The sequence below is a fragment of the Eurytemora carolleeae genome, unplaced genomic scaffold (assembly GCF_000591075.1).
Source record: "Eurytemora carolleeae unplaced genomic scaffold, Eaff_2.0 scaffold401, whole genome shotgun sequence".
Lineage (NCBI taxonomy): Eukaryota > Metazoa > Arthropoda > Copepoda > Calanoida > Temoridae > Eurytemora > Eurytemora carolleeae.
In genome coordinates this window covers 116,018-124,901 of record NW_019396469.1, presented here as the reverse complement: position 1 = coordinate 124,901, position 8,884 = coordinate 116,018, and the positions used below count along the sequence as shown (strand labels likewise).

Sequence of the window (8,884 nt, the reverse complement as noted above, 5' to 3'; positions counted from 1 at the left end):
GGTTAAAATAACGGTTTTCACTAGAACGCTCAAACTCTTCACTTTATCAACTTCAAAGTTGTGAACAAATGCAAAAAAAAATGTTATGCATAGGGTAGGACACAGCCTCGCAGGATGGTCAAACGTATGATCGGTGTTCCAAAAAATGTTTTATGAGTTAAGCTGTAGATCTAAAATGAATATATTTGAAGAATGCAAAAGTGTTAATTTTTGTCAAAAGTTAAAAAAAAAATATTTTAAAATTTATTTCTGACATACTTTTTGGACATTGGACAAGGGACATGCATCATACTCCCCTATTTCAACTCTAAAACTAACTAAAATTTAAGGGGAGGGGGAGATTGGAACCCCCCCTCCCTCCCCCCCACAATTTATAGTATACAAAAGTTGCCCAATCGGGAAAGAGTTAATCATGCAGTAAATCTACTTGTGAATATACGATTTATCACTACAGGCTCGTTTTAAGAGAAATTACGCTTTGCGCCCCTTTCGGTAAATCCCCACTATTAGACTGTTTTCTCTACCATAGTTTAAAGATTATTTTTAAAAATATGCATTTGATGAAAGTAGGATGAACCATTACTCAAAATTTACTTCAGAAACTTGATACGTGATTATTCAACACAAAATAGTTATATTTTTACAACGTACAATACAATGTATATATATTAGCTCGGGAACCCAGCGTTCCCAAGGGTACTCATTGTTAATCCCGCCGTTTACCCGCGATGGTGTAAATTACTCATTTTAGAATCTCAAAACCAAGCTAAGAACATTCCCGTGGTCCTCCCGAGTTCCTCAATCAAAATTAGTTCCTCAATCAAAATATAAATATATATAGATTTATACTGGACCAAACTATTTTTACAATAATTTTCTAGTCCCTATATCTTTACAACCTGAAGGCATACATTTTAAACGTTATAAACAGCAGAATTTTAAGTTTGAAATATCAAAAGTCTTAATTACGGCATATGTGGAAAAGATAGTTGATAAATGGTATCGATAATCGTTATTTGATGGTCTTTTATTGAACAAATTGAAATCTGGACAAATGAACTGTAGTAGCACTGCCCACAAACACTAATTTTCTAATTCTTATAAATTTGCAACCTGATGGTGTAAACTTCTGATATTTCAAACATAAACTATTTAGTTATCAAAGGTTTATGAAATTAGGCTGAACATATATTAAAATTATAAAATTTGAGTTTGCGACGAGTTATCAGTTTCTTTCTTAATTTACCCGTCAATTTTGAAGGTATAAAAAAAACTTTAGTCTCTATCTGAAAAAATGAGTTATTACTGGTTTTCTTTCTGAAAACTTATTATTTTCTAGGTATTGCTGGTTTAAATAAATTGCAATAAGACTGAACAGAAATTATGAAGAAATAACGAACGAGGAAAATTACAAGAAAAAAGAAAAGTTTTTGAATTGCATGACAATATCAAAACCAATTAATTTTTTCATCGGATTAACTTGGAAACAAACCTTATGAAATCTAAAAAAATTTTAAATGTTACTTGATTATTTTATGTTTTACAGCTTAGACAATTTATAATCCAAAACAAATATATGCATTGAGACCAATAACACTATGGTATGTGAAGACGACTGTTACGTTAGTCCAATATGTTCATGGAACCAAGGTATTGTGCAGTGTACACGACCTTATTGTTTTTATAATTGGTTTATCAAAATACTGGTAAAACTATTTGCTTTAAAACAGCATCAAATATATCGTCCTTTCAACAATATTCCGATTCTCACTGTATTTAGAAAAATAGGGCAATGATTGACAACATTTTTTTACATCTATCTGCTGTCTGTTTGTTTGTATCCACTAAATGTCAAAACGGCTTAAAAGTCGGGCACACATTTTTGTGACAATTCTTACTCAAGTGACACCGGCGAAAGTTTATGGATAGTTAAAGGTGAACAATTTTGCCAGCTTGAAAGGCAACTGCTGACAGATCAAATTGTTACTTGAAAAAGGGCGCACGGTCGCCCTGGAAGATTAGTTGCATACATTAAAAAAAATATGTTTAAAGGGAGTGACCGGCAATGTATGGTAGTTGAACTGAGATTGTAGTATTTTGAGAATTTTTTTAGGATTCATTTGAGCCCAGTAAGACGTGTTTACGATGCATATTTGTTCAGCAAGAGTTCAAATTCAATATTTAAAATGAGCTCATTGATTTCCATTTTGGAGGAATTATTTTAAGAATCGGTTTTATAAAAATAATTCAAAAACGACGAAGAAAAACGTAACAAAATTTTTACAGTGACTAATTAGATATGTTTAGGAGCATTTTTCTCATTAGAAATTTGTCAATAAATCAATGTTAGAATCAATTGCTTCTTTTTTTATCATTATATAGATTTCTTTTTTTATATAAATTTATCCGTTGATTTCTTCAAATTCTTCAAATGTCGTCTTTTTTTAATTCCAGGAAATTTACTGTAAATGCTTTTGAACATTGAGACATTACAGAAACCAATAACTAAATCAGATTTCTTATTTTCAATGATAAGAGTTGATTTTTATTTTCTCAACCTGTTCTTAAACAATTAATCAGTTTCATGTAGAATTTTTGAAATATTTTTCGTCGTCGTTATTGAATAATTTAAATAAAACCGATTCTCAAAATCATCCCTCAAAAATGAACAATCTATGAGGATTTTAAAGATTGAATTTGCGCTCTTGATAAACAAATATGCAACGTGAAAACGTCTGATAGGTCTCAAATTCAAATGAATCCTAAAAAAAGTCTCCACCCACAATATATACTGCAATCTCAGTTCAACTACCATACATTGCCGGTCACTCCCTTTAAAAAATGAAATCTAAAACTATACTTAATATTTTTATCGTAGTAAAAACTGTTCTGAGCTTTGCTTCCTAATTGTTTTATTTTTATTTAGATTCATCCAACCCTTCGGGAATTCTTTCTTTGTTTAGAGAATAAAAAAAGGAAAAACAACATGAAAGATTTTCTAAGTTAAATATTTTCTTGAAATTTATCTTTTACTTTTTCACTTTTTTTGACTTTATTTATAGCTTTTTAAAAGATTTTCGCAGAGGGGTTATTCACATTTATTTTTCACAGTCATAGTTATTTCCCCCATTTACCTGCACTTGTTATTAAAAGCAGAAGTGCCCGGCGTTGTCCGTGGATTTTTAAATATTTCCATAATTTTTTTAGCCTATGTTAATCCCAAAGTACTCATGGGTTCCCTAAAAAAATGTCAGACAAAATGTCCAGCCGGATGGCCAGCTACTGCGAATATATATAAAAAATATAAAGATATGTCGTCGTAATTTCAAATAACCTTCCATTAAAAGAGGGCATGTTCAAGAGGGTTTGTCGTCTTTGGAATCAAGCTTAGAGTCCAATAGGCGCCTAAATATTTGTATATCTTTGCAATAAAAATTAATCAAAATTTAAGAAAATGGAGAGCGGATAGCCATTTAAGAAACACCAATCAAACATCAGGTTTTTCGGAATTAACAAATAGTATAGAAAATCTGATCATTGTATGTTTGTACATGGAGAACTTAATTTAACATGTGCATCCAAGAAAAATAAATGCAAAAGCCAAAAATTGGGTTGATTTGTAGGTTATATAGCTTTATGCGCGCATAAAGAAATATTTGCAAAAAGCACATTTCAGCTTCTCCCATGATCAGCGTTAGTGCTAGTACTTTCAAAATGTTTGTAAATTATCTTGGAAATTGCCATTTCGATCAGCATATATCTTTAAGGCTTTTCAAATGAGAAGCAAAGAAAAAAATGTTTTTTCCTATTATTAGACATTTACCACAAGTATAGATGGGATGATTTTGTAGAAACTAGTAGACACCCAGTAGGAACATTTAATCAAATCTAAATCTGATCATGGGAGAATCTGAAATGTGCCTTTTGCATATATTTAGCTATGTAACAATAAACAATATTCGCGTTTTTGTACAATTTGATAAATGAAAAAGACCTAATATTTTAGTAGTGGAAAAATATTGATAAATATTGATGGGACCGAAAACTAAATATTTTCAAATATATCGAAATGGGTAATAAATTTTTTTAAATAAATTTTAAAACCTGAAAAACTTCTTAAAAGGACAAAGTTTTAAGGGAAATATTGTGAATCGGACATGCCACTCTGTATTTAGTTATTCTGTAGAAATTGTGTCTACAGTGCCTTTAAATGAATCTGACTGTTCAAGGTTGCATGATGGTTTAGATCTATGATATAAGCTTCTAACTTTTTAAGACAGCCTTAGACAACTTTTTTACTTCAATATAGTCTCACGTCTGTCCTAGCATTCTTTTCATTGGAAAAATCAGGAAAAACAGCCTAATTTATTAGAAAATTTGTCGAAAATGGCGGTTTTTAGAATTTTCTATAATTAGGTTCTAGGTTTCTTTGTTTGTAACTATTATACATGGTTTTTAAGCTTTTATTTTGTATTAATAATATTTTGTATAATCCCATAATCTAATTTCCAACATAGACTAAGCAGCTATTCTACCCCGCCCCCCCTCTTCTCTTGTTTCCCCCTCAGTCGTTCTTGTACGTCTCCCCTTCTTGGATACCCCCACCCCTTAGCCTGTATTATCTGTTTGTTACTCAATTCGATGTTTTCCTGTCTCTTCTCCTCCTGTTAATTTATCATATGCATGAAAGATACAAGTTTTGTATTATTATTTATTCATCGTACTTTCTTTAGCGTTTACACAGCTTTACGTTTTTTTCCGTTTCTATTATCATACTAGATCGGGAACCCAGCTTTGTCAGGATTATTCCCTGTAAATGTCAACTCACTCAACTTAGAATTTTATAACCAAGCTAAGAACATTCCCGCGTGGTTCTCCCAATCATAATTTGAGGCGAATCGGTGAAGGAGTTCATGAGTTATGATCGGACATAGAAACAGACAAAGAGAAATTTATATTTTTTTTAAATAAATGCGTCCCAATATCACCGTCCAGTCGGCGTCCATCCCACATCATGCTACCACTAGCTATCACTTAAGATCATTGAATGTACGTATATAAACTATGTTATAAATTGTCTAAATTATGAATAAAGGGAAAGAAAATATAGTTGTATACTAATTCTAAACATATTTTTACACACGTGAATGAGAAGAAACATATCGACATTTAGTTTATGTTGTTACATTCACCAAAAAGCAATTAATAAATAATTACATTTTTTATGAAATTACGAAATAAATTCCAAATAACTGACACTTTGGGCGAAATTACACACATTTTGTTAGAAATTACTAAATTTCTTTTGGAAATAACTAACATTTAGATAGAAATTACTAACATTTGTCCGAAAATACGAATTACAAATAGTTTAGAGATGTATCTAACATTGTGTTCACAATTCCGAACAAAATGTTATCTGTAGCTTATATAAAGAGGTTTTTTTAAGAAAAACTTATTAGATGATTTGACCTTGAATTTCTTTTTACTCCGTCATTGGTACTTTGTAAAAATGTGAAATTGCCTTCCATATTCTTTGAGGAAAAAGGCAAAAATGCGCAAAATTATTTTTTTATTTAGAAATTGGATAAATAACAAATGATAAAGTTTTAACTAGAACGAACTTGAGTTTAAATATTCTGCAATATTGCATTAATTTCAAAACAGGAAACTAATTCCATTTGGAAAACAGACAAGCAGTAATCATGTGAAATCCTAAAATTAATCCCCAGCTCCCCAGTCCTCATTTTATAATCCCCAGCTCCCCAGTCCTCATTTTATAATCCCCAGCTCCCCAGTCCTCATTTTATAATCCCCAGCTCCCCAGTCCTCATTTTATAATCATCATCACTTCTCCCATCTTTTCAATCCTAAAGGAATACTGTCATAGCCACAAACTCTGATTTTCTAATTCCTATATCTTTGCATCACAATGTCGTAGACCTTATATATTTCAAAATATGAATATTGCTCGATCAAATAATTTAAGCTTGAAGTACCAAAGGTTTACACCATTAGGTTGCCAAAGATATAGGCATTAGACAATTTGGGTAGTAACAAAGGTTGTTTTAACTTCACAATCGCTTTCCAGCGAGGTCCAACTTTATGGTGTTTGTAATAAAAACTCAATCCAAAGGTCGCAACTCTTGTTGGACACAGCGCTAAACTAGATATCGGCATTGGAAACATTTAATTTGAAGCAAAGAAGTGCTTAATTCTTTGAGAGCGGCTGTTTTTTTTCATATCTAGTTGGTTCAGAGCAGATCGTAACTTTAGTTTAGTTTATGATATTTTTTAATTAATTTGTTTTGAATTTGATTATTTCTCTTGTCGCTTGCGCAACTTTCTAAGAATGCCGCGCACCTCTCACATTTTTCGAAATCCGTTAAAACGTTTTCAAAAAAATAAAATATTATAAGATATAAACTATATACAAATGTGGCGAAAGATAATCGATGATTATAGGTTGTAATATCTGAATGATTTGTTTGAAATTAAATTGATTTTTTACGGTCTAAGTCGTATATGTTGCAATTTTCTCAATTTGAATGGGCGCTAAGTTATTCGGTATGAGACGTCTTTAACAATTTTCTCCTTATAGACGCAACAGATAGAAGTAAGATTAGTAGGGATCAAAAGCGCTTTTTTATCGCATTAAGTCTATACCCCATTTCATTTTTCGCGAACACTCCCTTCAAGTTTATTAGTCATAAAAAAAGTTGCTAGTGAGTGTTTTCCAAAGAAATTAATGGTTCCGACATAATGACATTGTCTGTATATAAGGAAAACATTCGACTACAATATTATACAATACTGGAAAACATTCGACTGAATTCTAGAAATTGTTTTATTAAACATCAGGAGGAAATGCAATCTAAAATCAGAAAGTATATTTGAAACTTAAAAATAAACGCTACTTCTCGTTTCCACGGGTTGATTTTTCTTTATTAAGATGTTTTACAAGAATCTTTTATGAATTATACTAAAATCAATAAAATGTCAACAATAAAATCAATAAGTAAGAAAATAAATATTTTGTTATGGAAGTAGAAATTATTTTTGAATAAGGTTTATATATATTCTTCATGTTTTCAAGACTGGTAACTTCAAACTTGATACAGGATATTAGGAATACCAAACTCTACAGGGTGTCCCGAAAAACATGCATACTTAAAGACGACTTTAATTTATATTTCGTTTGATCCACGAGGCATTTGTGTAAACAAATTAACTTACATAATAGTAAGGAAACTCTTAGTCTTGGGAATATAGAAATAAAGTCTGCTCATATTTTGTTGCTTAATTTACAAAGATTTTAAGAAAATGGTTCAGTGGTCAATTTATCAATTACAATTTTAATTGTCCAAATATCTCCGTCAGTAGATTCATACAACACCACATTTTTAAAATCTCTTATGCTGCCCGAACATTTTTTAATCCACGCTTAAACGCAAAATTCAAAAAATTAAGAGATGAAAAAAATCACGATCTAAAATAAAGAAGAGATATAAATAAGGGATGGAAAAGAAAAAAAAAACAAAAGGAGAAAATGAATATATAAGATGCGGCTAAAATAGCAAACTTGAAACAGAATTGAGTTGTTAAAATAAGATCAAGAAATAGGAGTAGCAATATATGAAAACAAATGATATATTGAATCAACAGAGAAGAATTATATTAAATAAATGAGAAAATAAAAACGGTAAACGAGTTGATGATTTATATTGGGTTGGTTTCCATGTATATTTTCAGATTGAATGAAAAAAAAGTAATACATCAAATATTTTGGGAGTGTGAATTAATATTCTTTAAAAGGGTAAATTAGATTAATTAATTAATGAAACTTTTTAATTTGTTCTTAAACAGAATTTACTTCTTATACTTATTTTTACTGGGCGCGTTAAAAAGAAAAGTGATTCAGTAAAATCTCTAACGTTTGTCATAACTATTTGGTATCTTTCAGAATCAATATAAAAGACACTTTTTAAATAATAGTTCCTTTTGCTCGTGTTTTACCAATAAACAAAAAATTTTCTCCGTTCGTTAACGGAAGCTTCTGGTAACTTGCAAACACTTCCGTAAAATTGTCAGACTCGATTTCAGATACTCCAATGAGCCAAAAACACAACAATTAAGAACTGACCTATTTCACTCTATATCGCTGATTTTCAAGCTACCGGTCAAGCTATTTGCTTTATAACAGCATCAACACACATATATAAAGCTGATATGTGGTTTTTCCGGTCCACTGTTTTATGATGAATACTTTATAATTTTAGTTAAATACAAGATTTAACAGAAATATATCAGAGAAAAAGGATTGTTACACTCTGTATGCTGATAATTGAAACGTTGTATTGGGTTGATAAAGAAATCACAGTTTTGGTTGAGTTCGGAGTTTGGAATTTGGATAAGGTTCAAATTAGTTGGCGGAGGAAACGGAGAATACACGTACACCGGTCTCCTCGGAGCTAAGTTTCCAGTAACCGTGGTTCAACTGATACAATACTTCGAGGTTTCATGGATCCATCCCATCCATCCCATCCATCCCATCCATCCCATCCATCCCATCCATCCCATNAGAAATAGTATGGCGGTATCATCTACCTTTCTATCTATCTCATTATCCAATTAGAGTTATGAATCCTTCAATCGGCGATGTCAGTAAATGGAAATATTTACTTCTACTGAAACTAAAGTGATACATGAGGCGGTTTATTATCCACCCCACTGTTCGTCCGACCTATAGCTATATACCAAAGAGCTAATAAGCTGCCATGCTTACAGGCCGGACTACTTGCAATCTTAGCTTACAGTTTAGTTTCATTAGAAGTACATATTTCCAATAGCTGTTTAGCGCTGATTTAAAGATTCATCTCTAATT

At 31.1% G+C, this 8,884-nt stretch overlaps 1 protein-coding gene across 1 annotated transcript in view; it reads right to left on the bottom strand.

Annotated features, from left to right (window-relative positions):
- The window catches only part of LOC111703864 (uncharacterized), a 31,015-nt gene extending 22,542 nt beyond the window's left edge, over nt 1-8,473 (bottom strand). Inside the window, exon 1 of the mRNA XM_023475939.1 lies at nt 8,144-8,473. The gene's annotated coding sequence lies outside the window, so the exon portion shown is untranslated. The remainder of the gene's footprint in view (nt 1-8,143) is intronic.
- Nucleotides 8,474-8,884: the final 411 nt, after the last annotated feature.